The 20641-nt window shown below is 32.8% G+C and overlaps 2 long non-coding RNA genes and 1 other non-coding gene across 3 annotated transcripts in view; 2 read left to right on the forward strand and 1 right to left on the reverse strand.

The window, feature by feature from the left end:
- LOC141452594 (uncharacterized) overlaps positions 1–20641 on the reverse strand; it is a 51576-nt gene that overhangs the window by 17155 nt on the left and 13780 nt on the right. The window contains exon 3 of the long non-coding RNA XR_012457484.1: positions 12880–13172. This is a non-coding gene — a long non-coding RNA (uncharacterized lncRNA). The remainder of the gene's footprint in view (positions 1–12879; positions 13173–20641) is intronic.
- On the forward strand, positions 470–11099 carry LOC141452596 (uncharacterized). Its single transcript, XR_012457486.1, has 4 exons — positions 470–549; positions 1119–1258; positions 9295–9432; positions 10362–11099. It is a non-coding gene; the product is annotated as an uncharacterized lncRNA (long non-coding RNA).
- On the forward strand, positions 14341–14456 carry TRNAL-CAA (transfer RNA leucine (anticodon CAA)). Its single transcript has 2 exons — positions 14341–14378; positions 14412–14456. It is a non-coding gene; the product is annotated as a tRNA-Leu (tRNA).

Below are 20641 nucleotides of genomic sequence, written 5' to 3' on the forward strand. Positions count from 1 at the left end.
AATATTCTTCATCAACGGATTAATTATCAGCGAGAGTTGATTATTTCAGAGTTTGAAAACAAGCAAACGATAATTATAATAACTTAATTCACTTGTAATCAATGTAAATTATGCAATATGATTTATTTCAAAGATAATTTTAAATAAAAAAAGTGACTTTTAATAGCATTGAAGTACTATTCTGCTTCAAACCTCCACACCTAGCTCACTAATCTTAACATGACCGACCCAATTAAAACCGAATTCGGGAAGTGGCCCATACACAACAGCCCGAAACCCTAGTACTCTAATTTCAAACTTACAACCTCAATATACAAGCAAACTCCGCAAGAAGGCCTAGTGGAAGTGGCCCAGGGACCATAGTACAGCGGTGCTGCCCTCTGGAAAATAACTTTTACATCGATTGTAGTTAGATAAATCAATTTGGTTTCGATACGAGACAATCCATTGTACTGTAACCTCAAGTAGTGGGAGATTGGTAGATTAGAATTAGATCCGACGAGTGGCCATCTGTCGGTTCCTTAGAAGTGCACTTTGGTGAAAGTAGTGGTATGTATTTTATTAATTAGATAATTATATAACTGCAGATAATCCTTAATAATTAAATTTTGTGTTTTCTGTTTAAAAAATGTAATTTGCTAGTAAATTAGTGGTTATTCATTAACCAACCCACTAAAGAACCCTATTGGGTGCTGCATTTCCTGAATAGCTTTTTAATCATTCATCAACTCTACAAGATGTGGTTTAGGTTAGTGCTGAGTATTAGATGCTAATTAAAAAAATAAAACCTGGTTTACACACCAGAATGACTTTCTATAAAATGAAATTTTGTTGAAAGTTAGAATCGCTACGACAAAAATTTGGCGCGAACACTAACACCACTTTCTCTTAACGCGTGCCATGTTCTAAATTAACTTGAATGCTTCACCATCATCTTTTAACAATAAGTGTCCAAATATATAAAGGTGGCATATTGGTGTCCGTTATATACATGTTATATTTATTTCATATAAGCTCAGAACATTCGGTATGGGCAGTTCATATTAATGATAAAATACAAGCTTTTCTGAAAGACGGTCCCCTGCTGGCCTAAAATTGTTTCTTAAACTTTTTTACAGGCGAATCGCTGCTTCCGCAGAAGCGACAAGCATCAACCATTCCTTTCCGGTGCTAGTGGGTCTGCTGAAAAAAAGTTTGGGAGCCATATAGCGAGATTGCAGCACCCAGCAAATGAAGTGAACTCGACTGACTGCAGTAGGTAAGGAACTGAAACTGAAAACAAACATTCATGTTTACGGATGCGCAAGCTCTCTTTATTTTACAGAATGGAGATAACGTAAGTACGACCCACATACTAGGCGAATCGACTACATGCTTGTTTTTACTATGCTTCAGAGCATTAGTGGTTCACAACCATGAGTCGTAAATTTCTCAGTTCTCAGCCACATCATGGAATTTTTGTTGCATTTATAAATTTCTTTCTGTATTTCATTTCTACAAAATAAAGAAGATAAATTTAGACATTTTTTGTAAATTTGGACAATTATGGTGAGCATGCCACGTCTCTTGGTTTTGATGGCCTCCCGCAATGTCTGCAGCAGTGAAGCATAGTGCCTCAGTGATCATGGTACTCTTTGTTAGGAAATCCAACTGGTACTAAAATATTGTGATTCCAAAAATTGGAACTATTTGCACCGAAGTAAGATCATATTTCAATTGACTATGCCATATGATTCAATTGACGGTTCTTGACTACATCATATGATGGGGAATCACCTCTACTTCTTTCATCTCATCGAACGTCTCCTTTGGCCTTTCAAGTAAAGGCTGCTCTGTATTCCATTGGGTCCATTATCAAACCACCTGTACAATCAAAATCGTTATCCAGTTCTAAGTTGCAAATTTGCTCGTAACCTTTAGAGGACATATCATTATACATTTGCAGTTTTAGCATCCTGTGATAAATAGAAGTGGGTCAGGGGAATGAATTAATGAACGCCTCTCTCTCTCATATATACAGGGTGTCCCAAGCTATATGGATAACGACTTTTTCTCGGAAACTAAGATAGCTAGAAAAAAACTAAAAAATACGTGTTCCCTTAGTTTTGTTAGGAATCCAAATTTACTTTGTAAATTTTTTTCGGTGCTTCCAGAAGCGAGATACAGGCACCAACTTCATTTTTTCAAATGGGGAGGTGGGGTTTTTATTTCAGAAATAGATTCCTCTATTTTTTTAAAGAAACTTTTACTCGAAAGGTTTTTTTCTGTGAGCGATATTTCAGAAGTTATGAATGAAAACATGATTCTTATAAGAAATGTCAAAATGATAATATTATAACGGTTTTTTGATTGAATAAGAAGAAAAGTACTATTTTATCATAAATTTTACTCCTCATTAATGTTGCAGATCATGCTCGAAATGGCCTCCACAATTAGAGATGCATAGACATGCACTTTCCTGCCCCTTACTGCCAAAGAAATAGATTCAGCTTTAACCGAGTTACAGGCATCTATTATTCTCTGCTTTAGTTCATCTACAGATGCAATTCCGGCTTGATTCTGATACACCTAGATTTAGAAATGCTTTTAGGTAAGCAGAAATAAGAAAAGAAAAAAGTTATGAATAATCACCTTGTTTTTCAGGTATCCCCAAAGGAAATAGTCCATAGGTGTCAAGTCCTGTGAGAGAGGTGGCTACTGAATAGCCCCCGTGTCGATATAACATGCCCATCAAATTGCCTATCGAGATATCTCTTTACATGCCTCATGGTATTATATCGACATGGGGGACGATTCAGTGGCCATCTCGTTCACCGGATTTGACACCTACGGACTATTTCCTTTGGGGATACCTGAAAAACAAGGTGATTATTCATAACTTTTTTCTTTCTTTTCTTATTTCTGCTTACCTAAAAGCATTTCTAAATCTAGGTGTATCAGAATCAAGCCGGAATTGCATCTGTAGATGAACTAAAGCAGAGAATAATAGATGCCTGTAACTCGGTTAAAGCTGAATCTATTTCTTTGGCAGTAAGGGGCAGGAAAGTGCATGTCTATGCATCTCTAATTGTGGAGGCCATTTCGAGCATGATCTGCAATATTAATGAGGAGTAAAATTTATGATAAAATAGTACTCTTCTTCTTATTCTATCAAAAAACCGTTATAATATTATCATTTTGACATTTCTTATAAGAATCATGTTTTCATTCATAACTTCTGAAATATCGCTCACAGAAAAAAACCGTCCAAGTAAATTTTTCTTTAAAAAAATAGAGGAATCTATTTCTGAAATAAAAACCGCACCTTCCTATTTGAAAAAATGAAGTTGGTGCCTGTATCTCGCTTCTGGAAGCACCGAAAAAAATTTACAAATTAAATTTGGATTCCTAACAAAAAACTAAGGGATCACGTATTTTTTAGTTTTTTTCTAGCTATCTTAGTTTCCGAGAAAAAGTCGTTATCCATATAGCTTGGGACACCCTGTATATATATATATATATATATATATATATATATATCTGTATGTGTGTGTGTGTTAGGTCCACAAATTATATAATAATTAACGACATAGGGACTATGATATTGATGAAGCAGTCAATACTTGACTAATGAACTTGGAAATACTACTAATTTTCTGAAGAATTGTTAATAATAATCACATGAAATGTTAAAGGAGAAAGAACGCGAGCACCTGAAAATTTCAGTTCTATTATCCTGTGAGATTTTGCAGTTAAAAATCTTTTACTTTCACAGGGGGCCCAAAAAATAGCTAAATTCGTAACATCTTTTATTTATAAGTTAGAACTATTTCACAATAATACGTAAATTTATTTTAAATGGGTGTTGGTGAGGGTTTTAATTTTAAATTCTATTTATTGCACAGTAAGATTTTTAAATGCCGTCGTGTCCGCAAAGGCAGGCAAGTGAAACATACAATCAGAAGAAAAAATGCAAAAACTAGACTTAGCAAACATTTACACTCTTATTTGGAGTGCCAGATGTGCCGGTTCGAAATTTGGCATCAGTGATCTCATTGGAATCACAGTACTTTTTACAGTTAAATTACTTCTTTGCTTATATTTATTTTAAAATCTTCTAACACTGTTACATTTAGAGGCAATTCAATTCAGGAGGATTGTTTTGAAAGACATCGTAACATCAGTTTTTGAACAAATTAAGAGGCTATTTCTAAGGGGTAAAACCTCTCTATCACTGGTAATCACCCTTACTTATATAGGGGTAATCATTTGAATAGAACTCGTTCCTTCCTAAGAAAGGTTATATCCTTTTCTATAACCTAGTAACTTTGCAGTAACTACTTAGTAAACGATGCTGTTAAAAGTCTTCAGATTAACAACTATCTTGCATAAGCACATCCTTAAAATATGAGTTGAATACTCCCACGATTCAACTGGGCAGATATGGAAGCCTCACATCTGAAGTCACGCCCGGACCTTCAAGGCGACTTTAAATATCCTTAACTGTCCAACAAAAGCTTATTAATCATTAATGCAAAATGTCAAACGGCTTCTAACTGCGAGAACATAAAACACAAATGTATATTTTAAATTAGGAGGAAAATTAATTTTTAATAGGTTGCCCAATTTCACTAAGTAGAACACAGTATTTATACATCTGACTTTAAAGGGTCAATTGTAGCAGCCAATTACAGGAATTTAATATTTCAAGAGTAATTAAGAATGGGACTATCGTAATTGCACTTCTCTGTAACTTCTACAATGCTGAATAGTTAATAATCTGTACTCTTGGATTTTGGATTAAGTATTGTTTGACAAATTTTCTCGATATGCGGTTGAAGCATTTTTTTTTGCTGATATTTTTGAAAATTTGTCCTAAGAAGTTTCCGCCCCCTTAATTAGATATTAAAACTACTAGAATGATTCTAGCTAAAATGGAAAACCCTTGAACTATCTGTTCTTTTCAAAAATAAATGCTTATCATTCAACTTCACATAAACACAATTTCGCCAAATTAGTTTTTGCATGGATGAGGAACGCCAAAAGAATTACCTTTGTTCAGAACTTAATTTTGATACACTCAAGTACTTTCTCTTTTAAATCTGTGAGAGCAGTAGAATGGAATAACAAAAAGTTGATAAAAAGCTATAAGAACTATCATTTTCATGGAAATGTTTTTTTAAAATACTATTTCGGATTGTTGTATTTATTATGACGAAGAAGAACGGTTTGGATCGATAGTAGATTTAGCACAAGCGTTTATGGAGGAATAACAGCTCAGCAAACTGCTGGCGTCCAACCTCTACAAACACTGCTCTTCTGCACCGTGCTTTACTCTAAGCTAGGCCAGACAGCAATACAGTTCGAGAGCGTTCTAGTAATGGCTGCGTTTATAGTACATCGCCATCTCTCACCACGTGTAACTCGGGAATTTTATTGCGCTATGTGGGGTCGAATACAATTTAGAAGACTGGCAGCAGTATTACGAACTTTGCTTTCGTAATGACTTTAATAAAAATGTATAATAAAGAAAAATAAGTTAAACAATTCCAATTTGCTATTTACAGCGACCCTTGAACTAATATTTCATTATATTACATTAATATATATATTTATAGCTAAATGTTAAGCATGTCGATTAAACTAGACATTTTAGAATGAGTATTTAGTGTGCAATTTAATTCTTGCAAATAACAAGAATTACAGTGTTCAAAGCAGTTTTCTCTTCAGAATACCGCTTGATTAGGAGGCAGACTGTTTTAATCCTTTGTATATTATGTTAATATTTACCCTCTAATTTCGGAGAACTCTTCGCTTAATGATGACTCTTGTAGCTTTCAACAAGATACCAATATACACCATTTAATTACCAAAAATCTTATTAGCTTTTATCGTTTCTTTAATTCGCCTTTTTAGCTTCAACATTTTACATTACGTACGCTGCCTACGAATAAATGAAGGCTTCTTGAATGTCCTGAACATAAACAGTTTTTCACTCGTGATAATTGAGCTTCTTGAGAAGTATGAGGTTACAACAGCTATATAAAAGAAGCATCGAGTATTTCTGCAATGCCCTTGCACATTCCAATCTCCTTCATTAAGATGTTTTGAGAGCTTCACATGTTAATTTCTAGTTCCACCAAGCCGTGAACTTCTCTTAAAGTTTTTACATTTGATTGGACTTCAAGTGCATAAAAGTAGGTGATCGGAGTAGGTAAATCCTAATGTTTTTAAATTTCTGTTTCAATGCAATCATTATTCCTTTTGCAAAACATGCAAATTACTGTCTTCATTTTCATGGTAATCAATACGATTGTTTACGCTACAAGGAAATCTTACATATTCGGTCAGTATAAGAAAATTTGTCTTTTTCTCAAATATTTGTTGTTGTTGAAGAATAAATGGTGATATCACTCCTCCGTATGCACAGTCACATCTGCGATTTATTTGATTTTATTTTGTAAGTCCGATTCAGTGAGGTTCTGGTTAAACCTAAGCCGTATTATCGTGGTACAGAACTGCCTCTTACTGTTTATTGCTCGATGATTTGAGTGTTAATTATAACAAGAAAACACTGCCCGCAGGCCGGCTCCGTAAATCAGTAAATTCAAATAAAATATCGTGGTTTAATTCAAAAAATAAAAATAAATCATAAAATGCTCCAAGTACAAATAAGCAATAAACGAAACTAGTTTTTTATATAACCACGCAGCGATAAAGGTATTCCACAATAGTTATCTCCTTAACAAAAACTTACAGTTTTAAAAGTTAAGTATAAGGGTTGATTAAACGCCAAAAGGTACACAAATCAGCAGTTCCCAACATTTCATTAATACTTCATTGATATAATTTAAGTAATTTTACTGCATTAACTTTTCCTTCACATTTTTTAGAATTTATTAGATGTCACAGACCCTTATGCTGGCCATTTTCGTCTACAAAATATTTACTCAAGTAGCACACCATTTAACTTAGATTGACTGTAATATCTATTTATCTATAATAATCAAACTATTAATCACAGGTGAAAAAGAAAACGTTATAAAAAATATAAAAAAAATAAGAGGCTAAAAAATTCATAAACTTTTTTTACATCAATGATTTTATGCATTTATTTTTATTTTTAAATAAAAATCATTGGTTTAAGTTCATTCTTCGATTAAAGTAATTGTTATTTTATGTTGTAGTCAAACGTTTGTAATAATAAGTAATAAATAATCTGGCTTTATCGCAAATAATATAGTTTTCTTCAATTACATTCTCAATCTAGGTGTTCTTCCCACAATGTTATATATATGTAATATAAAATAAAGAAAATGAAGATATGCATATTTTTAGGACAGCTAATTATTCCAGTATTTTACCATAAGTAAAATTAGGGGGACTAAATTAAATTACAATTGAGAAATGAGTAAATATTGTTGAATAATCTACTTGTTATTAAATGTATGTTATTTGTGCTCACGAATATTTCGGTAAGACGAATTTAAGACTGAAATATTGTTTTGAATCCTCCGTGATTGAAATTTAAAAAGTAGCCGACTCTAACTTTGTTTTTTTCTACTTTAACATGCATGTATATGTGACTACTCAGAATAATTCATCACTCATTTTATCATAATTATAATAAAAAAATATTATGAATGAACTGGCCAGCATAAGGGTCTGTGACATCTAATAAATTCTAAAAAATGTGAAGGAAAAGTTAATGCAGTAAAATTACTTAAATTATATCAATGAAGTATTAATGAAATGTTGGGAACTGCTGATTTGTGTACCTTTTGGCGTTTAATCAACCCTTATACTTAACTTTTAAAACTGTAAGTTTTTGTTAAGGAGATTTTTGTACCTTTTGGATAGATTTTCCTTTTTGTCTATTTGCAAAGTTACGTCTGCTTTACAGATTTTTTAAAATTTGGAATAAGCTATTCTATCATTATAACCTGATAAGGTGTTAAATCGGAACCGTAACTACCACTGGAGAGATCTTTTTAAAGAATGATTATAGTTGCGGTCCCCAAACCATCCTCAATAACCATTTTTTTGAGAAAGCGTTTTGAATAAAATAGGAAGGTATTTGTACGTAAATAGCAAAATTAAACTGCGATTTCAGTACTTCCTTTTAAGAGGAGCAAGAAAAATAAACTGCGATTACAGTACTTCTCCCTAAAAGGCAAAGATTTTGAATCGAACGACAATTCATTGATGTAAATCGGTTCACTCATTGATAATTTTAACGATTGCAGTACTTCCTCTTAGTAGGTGTAAGAGCATGATGGCACTTCACAGCCACGTAGAGGAGCTTTAACCACTTATTTGAGCTAAATTTTATCAAAATCGGACTAAGCTTTGTAGAAATATTGGTAATAATAGTTTTAGAAAGGGCCTTATTTGGGTGGGGCGAACTCCCCTCCTTATGAGGCATAGCGTCGAGACTTTTAAAGTACAAATCTGTACAAAATTTCGATTCGAATGACACTTCATTCATGAAAATCGGTTCACGTGTCGATAATTTGAAACGATTGCTATACTTCCCCTTAACAAGTGTAAGAGCAGATCGTCGCTTTATTGTTAGGTAGGGGAGCCCTAACCCTATCATCCTACCAAATTTTATCAAAATCGGGCCAAGATTTACAGAGTAATTAGTAATAATAATTTTGGAGGGGGCCTTACATAAAGGGGGCTAACTCCTCTCCCATTCGATGTACAGGGCCGAGACCCCCAAAAGGCACATCTACATAAAATTCCGAATCGAATGACACCTCATTCATGAAAATCGGTTCACGCGTTTAGGCGCTACGTTGTTTATAAAAAAGGTAACAAGAACAAGAACAACAACAACAACAACAACAACAACAACAAGAACAAGAACAAGAACATTTTTTGAAAAAGCCGTTTTTGCTCATTTTCGGCAACTTTTTTCTCGAAACCTATTAGATCTGGGTGGTTGCAAAAAAATTACAGTTATAAAGGAGGATTTGCCCTATATTATAAAGAAAATTTGGGAATTTTATCTTTTATAGAAAAATAGAAAAAAATTGTCAAAGTTGGGTGTTTTTCAACGTTACACTTTTTCGTGCAGTTTTTGATGGTCAACCCTTATACAACTGTCCTACCGGACAGTTTTAATCAAGAACCCAGAAGCGATTTCTTTAATAAAAATAAAATACAGAATTAAGAAATTGCGAAAAAGTAAAAAGATTGTACAGAATGCTGTTACTCAATCATTATTCTGAACTTTCTTGTTTCACACAAGAATACACTATGCATTACACAGAAACAGGTAAAATCTGTATATTTATGTATTTGTTTCAGAGAAATTGAACGAAATGACTAAGTAGAATGAACAGAGCGAGCAAGGTGGGCACAACTCTCACAATTTCTTACCTCCTGGTTGGGCAGGAAAAGAGAGAAGTCGAAGATGATAAAAAACTAGAAAAGTAAATAAAAGTGGTAAATATTAGATTGTTTATTTATTTCTAGCAATGTATAATGGCTGTATTTTTGCTGCTAGGCGAATTCAATAGACCACATAAATTGAATATAACGCCTTTTATCAAGTTATAAATATTGCAAATCTTCTCGTCCCAATAAGCATCATTTGAAAGAAATTGTACTCGTACATGGAAGAGGGTTTTTTTAAAGGAGATTTTGTTAATAAAAATAAATTTAGATTCTATTAGTGAATGATGCAATAAAAGTTTAGATTGCCAACTTTAGGAATATTGATTTGCAGAGAATAACCTTGACGGTGTCGTAAGTGTACATAATTTTCTCATGAAAACTATTTTATTTATTTTTTTTTGTTTTCCTAGATAAGTAATGAACTTTTTATTTAGGAGAGTGACGTAAGAGATGTCACTATTGAATTTGTAATAAGAAATAGTATTTAGGGGTTCCGCTGGACGAGGGTTCTGACACTCGGTGACAAATTGCTGTCGCTTGTTTCGCTCATTAATTCTCCAACTGTGGGAGGTCGGCGGAGCGTGATACACGAAGACGATATGGCGGCGGTGCTATCATTAGTGCGGAGCATGTTACAGGCGTATCTCGGCCTATCTTCCGATTTAATTAATCTAGATGCACTTTGGCAGTCTAGGTGTACCACGAACTAGACCACGATCAATGCTCACCGAAATACAGCTAAACTATTACTCACTTTCAGAATCGAAACACTGAAAAGAATGAATTGAAAGAACTAATGAACAAGCTAAGCTTTTTAGTTTTATGTAATTACAATGAATTAGAGCTGAATATATACCTATTCATTAATATTGTGTTTATAGAAGTAAATTCTATCTTTTTTCTTGTACTGGGACTTTTAATCTGTATTAATAAATAGTATAGTGTTATCAGAAAGGTTTAAAGTAATATTTGTTTAGCAGTTGGTCAGAATAAAGCATCTTTGGAGAGTATGCTAGTAGTACATTTAACGCAGCTCGAGACGTTCTTCCGTTTGGTGAGTAGCTTCAGTTTTATTTTATGATTAGTCCTTAAAACGTTAAAAAAAGGAAGTAATGATCACCATTTCTGCACCGTAGGATTTCGACGTACTTAAATATTTGTTTCGTACAGTCTTTAAGCCCAGTTTCAAGTTTATATGCTTTTTTTAACCACCATAGAGCTTAAATTTCGACAAATCCTTTCTTAGTGAATGACTGTGTCCAAAAGACACACATTTCCAATTTCATGTTTTTAGTTTCATTAGTTTTGCTCTGCGTAGATGTCTCTGCCAGCGCTTTTCTCTCTAAATGTTTAGATTCCGTTATCATTTGAAACGTTAGCACAATCTCAGCAAACTTGTCCGAAACTTATGTAGTTGTCGTTGAAAGGCAAGTGTAATCTGTGGTCTCAGTATCAATTTCAAAGAAAATAAGTATCTCAAATAATGTAATTATTTAATATTATTTTATATTAATAACTGGCAAAGTATTAACATTAATGCAGGACAGAATATCCTCAAACAACGTTTAAATATAATACAAACAATTAATACTACCTTCACTATCAACATAAATTCGTTTCTTTCTTGCATTAAACTTATCGCTTAACTTGTTTACAATATGTTTATAACTATGCTATTGATTATTTGGGTTAGACGATTTCACAAAATTACTCATCCTATCGCCCGCAGATTAGAATGTTTAAATTAATCCATTAAACAATATTAGCCCGATGGAGTTATCTCAATTGGTCCAAACATCGTCCAATTATAACTTAATATACTGAGTTGGTAAACCAATGTGGTAATTCCTAGTTCGATAAATAACAAATAGTCACTATAATCATTATTAAATTCACGCGAAAATAACTTACATAACTGATTTCTTGCAATTTAGAAACTAGTAGGAATTTTTCAGACCTTAAGTGATTAATTTATAAATATGTATAAAATTGTCAACATTAGAAATCACGATTTAGATTTCTATCATTTAATAGAAAAAATGTCTTTTTCATTTACGCTGAAGTGGCTTAGTTATTTTTTTTAATGATATTAAATTTTTTAAAAATTACATTGAATTTATTTAGATGCTATGGTTTCACCAAGATTAGTTTATTGAAAATTTTCCAATCATCTCATCTTTCTGCTTCAATAAGTTCTTATATGGTGCACTTTTCCGCAGATATGGAAGCAGAATTACTCAGCAGTAAAGTAGAAATTGCCATCTTACTTTATCGAAAATGTGTTATTAATAATCGTCCTAGTTCTCATATATTCCTATCTGAACAATGATCTTCAACTTTATAAGGCAAGGTGGATCTTTAAAGCAAGGGCAGATGTTTTGCCGCTTAATTTCAAACGCCTCAGGACTTCAGATACAAAGTGTACGCTGTGTAACCGAGAGGAAGTTGAAGACTTACACCATTTCCTAGTGGTGTGTCCGGTATTCGGTAGTCTTCGTACTAAGTGGCTTGGCACCTCTTCCCTTTCTGGTGCAGCTATTTTAGAGTTCCTGAATGGTAGAAATTGGCTAGCGTTGGCAAATTTTATTGGCTCAGCCTTTGCCCTCAGATTAAAACTGATGAGCTCTTAGGTTTCTCCTAAGGCACAGTATGCCATTCCTCCTAACCTCTCTTCACTTTCTTACATAACTCCGTTAATAACAGAGATGTTAATAGTAATAATAATGATTCGAACCTTCACCAATCTGTAATGAACACTGAATTTAGGCAAGTAAATCAATAGTTATTTTTATTTTTATTATTCGTCATAAATTCTGAAAATTCAAATTTATTGAAAGATTGTATAATCCAGATGTGTATTTTTTATTTTTATTTTTATTTTTTTTTTTTTATTTTACATTTTTTATTTTTTATTTTTAAATATTAATTAGAATTTTCCCCAGACTCCACACTGACGGTCTTGGACCAATGTGTTTCTGTCTTTATTTTGTATACATTAAGTTTTTATGTTCTTTTTGTGATTTTTTAATTTCAGTAGTTCTTTAATTTTTGAAAGATATACATATAGAAAAAAAATTTGTTTTGTATTGTTTTCTTTTTTATAATGTAAAATTGTATATACTAAATTTTGGTAATAAAGACATTTCTTCTTCTTCTTCTAGTTCTCATATTTGCCAAATTTTTTGAGGTTTAATTTATGATGTTGAAAGAGAAACCATTGCAAATGTAAAATTAACGAAATAAAGTTTTTAACTGGACACATTAAAAAAAAAATAGGTAGTCAGGAAATGTACAACCAGGAAGGGCACTTTTTCAAACTCTGAATTTTAGCAACGCATTTAGATACTCAAATAGATAAAGTTTTTTATATGGAATTCTTTACAGTACAATTAGATTACATAAAAGCTGTTTACATAATCTAAATAAATAAAAACTTACTCTTTCTGTTACCAAGTAAATACAATATGTGCAACTAATGAAGTGATTAGCTATTACCCTATCTGTAGTTCTGACCACGCCTTTGAAGGTTGATCATGATCTTGGTATTGCCTGTGTTACTGTTGCTGTATTTTGCCTGCTGCTTTTGTAAAATGTCCCTTTAATTTTGTAGGCGATAGTGAAATCTTCCATTTCTCTAGTATCGGTGGTATTCCTTGGCGAGCAGTCTTATCTTATCATCTTGTCATGTCTTATCTTTCATTAGCTCTAACCTTTGCATGGGCCTTTTTCCCTGAGAAGTTGTACTGAGGCCCCTTCTCCTTTTAGGATTGCTACCACTTCTTCAACTTCTGTGCAATAATATGATTTATGTATGCAGAATGTGTATGTAGGATAGAAATTCATGCATTATGCTCTAATAATTTGTGTGATTTCTATCATTGTGCGACTAGTCACTATCATAACTAATTCAGCCGTATAGCTGGATGTGTTATATCTGCTTGGGCTTCCATACCATAATTGCGTACGGGTCACATATCGCAATCCCTAGTTTGCTATACAGCCGCTACCTGGACGACATTCTATGAAACTTTCTACAAAAGGGGACCTTTTGTTTTTGAGTTATTTAATTATTATTATTTTTTAAATGATTTAAGGCGCGTCAACATCTAAGGTTATTGGCGCCCGGAGCTTTTTTCAGTGCACTGCCGGCTTCCGGACAGTGTTCTCTCGATACAGACAACACTGTCCATCACCGAACAGTGAGCTGTAAGAATTATTATTATTATTTACCTTGTAGCATTAGCTTTTCCGCCATACAGCCATTTAATGTTTATATCTTGTATTGTTAAAATCTCTCTCTCTCTCTCACCCTACGGTATAAAATAATAGTATATATATACATACTTAAAACTGTCCGTAGGACAGTTATATAAAGGTTGATCGTCAAAAAATGCACGAAAAAGCGTAACGTTGATAAACACCCAACTTTGACAATTTTTTTCTCTTTTTCTATAAAAGATAAAATTCCCAAATTTTCTTTAAAATATAAGGAAAATCATACTTTATAACTGTAATTTTTTGTAACTATATTTATGTACGTAACGGACAGTTATATAAGGGTTGATCGTCAAAAAATGCACGAAAAAGCGTAACGTTGATAAACACCCAACTTTGACAATTTTTTTCTCTTTTTCTATAAAAGATAAAATTCCCAAATTTTCTTTAAAATATAAGGAAAATCATACTTTATAACTGTAATTTTTTGTAACTATATTTATGTACGTATAAAATAGTATATATTTATACATATATAATAGAAAAGTTTCCACCCCGTCCCGGTAGTTGGACATTAAGTCCCGGCTGAAAATAGGCGATTACTACTAAATAACCATTTGGGACATCTAGTAATAATAATAAAAAATTAAATCAACATAAATTGATATTTAATAAAAAAATAAATAAATAAATAAAGTTGTAGCACACGTAATAATGATGTTTTAAATGGTGAAAGCCAATGTCAGGATGGCCGAGCGGTCTAAGGCGCCAGACTCAAGGGTACCCTTGCCTAGTATATAGGTGTGTGAGCGTTCTGGTCCTCTCTGAGGGCGTGGGTTCGAATCCCACTTCTGACAATAATTTTTTATTTTTATTTTTTAAAAAATAAATTGTTGAATTTGTTAAATTCAGAATTCAGTAATTAGATACTATTTTTGAAACATTTTTACATCTGTAGGTACATCAAATCATTTAATAAAATTCATTGCACCCCTCTTGTTTATTTTTTATTTTTATTATTTTTGTTTTTCAAAGGTTGACAAAAAATATAAAGGATCAGACGTATTTAAAAAATATATAAATTATGTAAAGACGGTTTATTCAAAGCAACATCAAAACAAAAAACAATAGCCATGAAAGTGACCTAATAGAATGTGAAGTAAGAGGAGAATATTGGTTTTTAAATCCAGTCGTATAAATTAACTAAAACTACAATGCGGTGCGACCACGGTCTTTTGCCAGTTTCTTTTTGAAAGACGTTAAAAAGACTCTTAAATTTTGTTATAAATTATTATTGCTGTTATTTTCAATTATTGAATATGAAAGTTAAATAGGTATTTGATTCATAGCATTTAAATATTTAGGGTTCTGAATGTAAACAATTGAAAATTTCGCGGCAACCTTATGGCGTAATTGCGGTTCACTAAGAAGCCGCAAAATCCATTTTGAGAACCGCTGCTTTAGACAGTCTAAACTCTTTTCTTTGCTTAATTGTTAGTAAAATTTTTTAAGTCTTCCAGACCGAACGAAATAGTCCCCAGACTAAGCATTTATTGTAAAAACAGTGAGAAATGGAGGAAGTATTTTTTATGTTTAAAAAATATTGGACTATCTACTCCTGGAGCCTTTTAATGTTCAGTTTCCCAATTAAATTGAGAAACCCATCCGTAGAGAATAGGATATCATTCGGCGAGATTAATTTTGACAGCTCATTTCTCTCTTCTGTATGAAATTAGATGATTAATTATTTCACAGCGCAAGATGATTCTGAAAATAATGATCTGAAGTATAGAAATGTGCAAAAGAGCACTGAACCAATTCTTTCATGAAATAATATTAGATATTTCTTAATCTGGTAGTCTTCTACGCACTATAACTCTAGGCTTCATCTATTACCTGATTAATCGTTCCTGGCCGACTTTTTATTTATGTTAAGAAACAATTTTTAAATTTTAAAAAGGCAGGCATTTAAAATTTTTTTGTCCGCCATGATTCTGATTATATTGGTGTCAACCGCCGGCCAACTAAACGTGTGTTGCTCAAACGGTTATTAAGAAATTAATTTGGGTGTTATTTAAAGGTTTGAATCAGATCAAATTTATTGCCGAAAGTTTCCATAAATAACTTATAAATATCTTTGTTTAAACAATAGACACAATAATAAAATTTAATTGCTATTATTGGTTTATATGATTAAAAAAAAAAATTAAACGATTGAGAGAAACAGAACAAAAAATACCCAGTTTAACCACTATTAATTGTAAATAAACTTTGTTCCTATTTTGAATTTCAACAAAATTTGTAGTCAGAAACCAGTTGTTGAGAGATATGAAGCAGATAGGGAATGTTATCTAGTACAGGAATAATATAAGTAAATAGAGAATTATAGCCCAGTTACTATTTTCCAGTCCTCCTCGTTTCCGAATAATATGTAATTTTATTTCGATAATAATTATAATTATTATTATGCAGTTATAATATCTGAACCTTACGCTTCTATCCACGTTTTTTTTATTACTAGGAGAAATAGCCCGCTTTCCCATTTGGCCCTTTTAAATAACATTTCAATTTAAAGAATTTTTTTTTTTTTAATTTTTCTCTTTAACTAACTAGCTTCGTTTTTTCTCAATCGATTCAGTAATGGTAAAAGAACAAATCGAATTTAAACTTGTATATCTACCTAACTCATTTTTTTGTTTGCTTTCTGCTTTATTAGCATTTCTTCTACCTCTGGTCTGTAGGAATATTGACTAAAACAATTATAAAAAAAATTGTTAAATCATGCAAATCGAATTATAACTGGCAAACATGTCTTGTGGAAATCTATTGTTAACTGATTTCGTTGAAAATAAAATTTTTCATAACCCATCACAAGTTGTAGACACTTTCATGTCTCTTTTGCTATTAGCTAAATAAAACTTGGATTATTTTTATTTATTTATTTTTTTTGGAAATTTAGAATCTTACAAAGTTTTATATTCTCCTTCATTTTTATGGAAATGGTAGAACCTTATGTAGAATTGAAGATTGAAATTTCCAATAACTTTACTTTTTAGTTGAAATATGTTAGAAGTTAACTTGTTATATGTTAATTTTGTTTTCAGCGCATCGAAATCTATGGTCACTAGCGCCTACTACACGATTTTTTTCCTTTTTCATACGGGACTACTAGAGCTGGATGTGTGTCCCTATTGACATGATGAGCCTCCAAATACACATCTTAACTCTAGCCTGCCTAGATCTTGAATTCGCCACCATAAGTGCTGCTACAAGCAAAGCGTGGGAGTCCAGAGTTTTGGCTTGCCTATCCGTTCATGGTGTCCAGTTTGAACAGATTCTTAAAAAAAAAATAACGTAATTTTGACAGTAAACTGAAATTTGTTTTTCATATTTTAAATTACCATAACTTTTGAAAAACCTAACCGATTTCAAAAAAAAATTTTTTGTTGTTTTTAGGAGCTCAAATACTACAAAAATATACAACAAAAAATATAACGTTCCATTTGAAAAACAAAAGTTGGATGTTGTATCTCGAGATACAAGGGTTTAAAAAAATAAGTCAATCATTGACAATAAACTAGACTAAAAATGATTAAATACGTGTTTTTTATTTTTTCGAATTTCCCGCCGTTAAAAAAAGGTGGGTGGAGCATATAACTCTAGTCACCCTATATATATCTTCACGAGCTAAAAAAATGTTTAAATCTAAAAAGTTTACAAAATACTTTGTACTAATTTTTCCAATCAATTAGCCTCTTTTCTCCTCCTCAAGACATGTATTTCTAGCGAGATAAATTGACGATTGGAAATTGAATAATAAGCTAAGTGTTAAGCGGGTATGAATAAATAGAAAAACAAAACAAATATAAAACTAAATCAGGAAATTGTTATTAAGAAGTGGCTGGTAAGAGATAAGTCAGACAGAGATGACAGTGTTTCGAATGAGATAAGGAAGTGTGGGCTGGTGAATGAGGGCTGATAGGATAGTATAGTTCTGACGAGTACAGGAAAATGGAACAAAAAAGTAGAGAGACTGATATGGCAGCGTCACACAAGTTTTTCAATCCAATCAGATTCTCTCATCATTAATCACGTTTACTTTTCTTGTAATGGAAATATAGCAACAGTTAAGATATTAGCTTAATTGATATAATGTTTTCCCTTTAGCTTTTTCCAGACAAGATATGTTGTTTTAACGAATAATCTTATATAGCTCTCTTTTTAAAAAATGCTTAATCTTATTTCATTGCACTCTAAGAACTGAAATTCGTTCTATTAGCACTACAAGAGCGAAGCAAAATTTGACAGCTTTTGAGAACGTAATTTAAGACAACGGTTTCTTTCTGAAAGCAACTAAGTCAAAGAAACCTTTCTTATTGTTAAATGCACCACAGGGAAAGAAGTACATTGATCAAAAAGAATCCTCTAGTCATTAATGTGCCGTAATCAGCGTAAAGGCTGATATTTTGAACCAAAATACAGTTCCCCTATAAGTCACTGGTGTTTCTCATGTAATTGCTAGATTTACTGAACCTCAATGCCTTACTTTAAAGTCGAACACTAATTTACCCGATTACTGAATCTATTAATTATAATTCAGACTTACTTAAAACTTGGTGTTTTTTATTTCTTTGTCCTTTGCACAGGTACCGGAACTTCTTGTTGATGAATGCATTTACTGTTCGAAGACCAAATATTATGACATCTTCAAAGTTCAGCAAGTCACACATTGCTGTAAAACTGGTTAGCTGACTTATAAAAGACCTCATCACGGTCTAGTTTCAGAGGTATTAATCACATTTCCATACATGTCATTTTAAATAGTTTTACTGTATTTACTACTTAAGGTTAATCAATAAAAAGTACGCATTTATTAAACAAATGATAAAATAACTAAAAATAAAAGAAATTAGAAATAAAGCTGTAGTTATAAATGTTACTTGTAATTACACGTGAAAGGAGTGGAGTTAATGAGGAAAGGGCAATGACCTTCAAGGTGAACCAGTGTCCTTAATAAGATTTTAAAACCGTGTTCAACGATTGACAGTATTCTCATTAAACTCTGACATTAAAACATTTACATAGATTTATAAAGTATTGCGCAACGAGAGAATAAAATATAAGCATGCAAGGGTTGGATCAGCTTCTAATTTTCAGAAAAAAATTGTGCGTCTAGAATTTGTCTAAATTAGGAAAAATTACCACTTAATTTTGAAAGAATGGAATCATGTATTTTTAAGGAAGTACTGAATGTACGAGGGTCGTTTGAAAAGTCCGTGCAAAAATAAAAACTACTTAATTTTTTGGGGTAAACCTTTTTTATTTTTCAACATAGTCTCCTTTTAGGCTTATACACTTCGTCCAACGCTGCTCTAGTTTGTTGATCCCTTCCGAATAATAGGATTTGTCCAAGTCTGAAAAATAGCCATTCGTTTATGCAATCACCTCCTCGTTTGAATAAAATCTTTTTCCCGCCAGCCATTTCTTCATATTGGGGAACAAATAGTAGTCCGAGGGAGCCAAGTCTGGAGAATAGGGGGGATGTGAAACGAGTTGGAACCCTATTTCCATTAATTTTACGACCACAACTGCTGAGGTGTGAGCTGGTGCGTTGTCGTGATGGAAAAGGACTTTTTTGTGGGCCAATCGTGGGCGTTTTTCTTGCAGCTCGGTTTTCAAACGGTCCAATAACGATGAATAATATGCAACTGTAATAGTTTTACCCTTTTCCAGATAGTCGATGAGGATTATTCCTTGCGAATTCCGAAAGACAGTCGCCATAATCTTTCCGGCCGAAGGAACGGTCTTCGCCTTTTTTGGCGCAGATTCCCCCTTGGTAACCCATTGTTTAGATTGTTCTTTGGTCTCAGGAGTGTAGTGATGTATCCATGTTTCATCCACAATGACGAAACGACGCTTAAAGTCCTGCGGATTCTTCTGGAACAGCTGCAAACCGTGGAACTGTTGCAACACTTCACACGATTTCGTTTTTGGTCAAGCGTGAGCAATCGCGGCACCCATCTTGCGGATAGCTTTGTCATGTCCAAATGTTGATGCAAAATATTATGTATCCGTTCATTCGAGATGCCCACAGCACTAGCAATCTCGCGCACCTTCACTCTTCTGTCATCCATCATCATATCATGGATTTTATCAATGATTTCTGGAGTAGTAACCTCAACAGGGCGTTCAGAACGTTCAGCGTCACTTGTGCCCATATGGCCACTCCGAATATTTTGAAACCACTTATAAACTGTTCTAATCGAAGGTGCAGAGTCACCATAATGTTTATCAAGCTTCTCTTTAGTCTCCTCAGGCGTTTTGCCTTTCATAAAGTAGTGTTTAATCAACACTCGAAATTCTTTTTCGTCCATTTTTTGAAAATCACTCGACTTCCTCGATTCAAACGAATGCCAAACACAAAGAAATAGACCGATCTGGCTGAAACTTGGTGTGTGTTCTTCCAAGAGATGCTACTAACTAAACATAACCTCGATACGCGCCAGTAGTGCTATCTCTCTGACTTTGCACGGACTTTTCAAACGACCCTCGTAATTAGTATTTTTAAGAAAGTAATTAGAAGACTTCAATTAACATTTGAGCTGTGGTAAGCGGTATTCTTACGAATAATATAATTTAGACTTGACGTGGTTAAAAAATGTTCGTACCTTTACTTCTATTCACCGCTGTTACCATGCCTCGGATTGATGAGAATAATAGTTCAAAGGAATGAAAGAATACTTATTGCCAATTTTAGTCATAAATGTTTTATTTTTTTCATTTTCATGGCTTGTGCTAAGAACAATTTTTTTTTTTTTGGCGTAGTTAAATCTAAGATTGGGGTGTGTCTTCTGTCAGTCAATACGTAAACAGTCAGGGCAGAATGTATAAAGTATAATTGTGTAATAGTGTAAGCACTGAAGATGGCCTAGTCCCTAGGTCGAAAGTTTGGCAAAAAATAAAAAAATAATAACTGAAATAGGAAATATTCTTTCTTCCTTGAGAATTAATGAATCAGTCGTCAAAAACTACAACAATACCT

This window comes from Rhodnius prolixus, unplaced genomic scaffold (assembly GCF_049639745.1).
Source record: "Rhodnius prolixus isolate KJV_2025 unplaced genomic scaffold, Rpr scaffold_3, whole genome shotgun sequence".
Taxonomy (NCBI): domain Eukaryota; kingdom Metazoa; phylum Arthropoda; class Insecta; order Hemiptera; family Reduviidae; genus Rhodnius; species Rhodnius prolixus.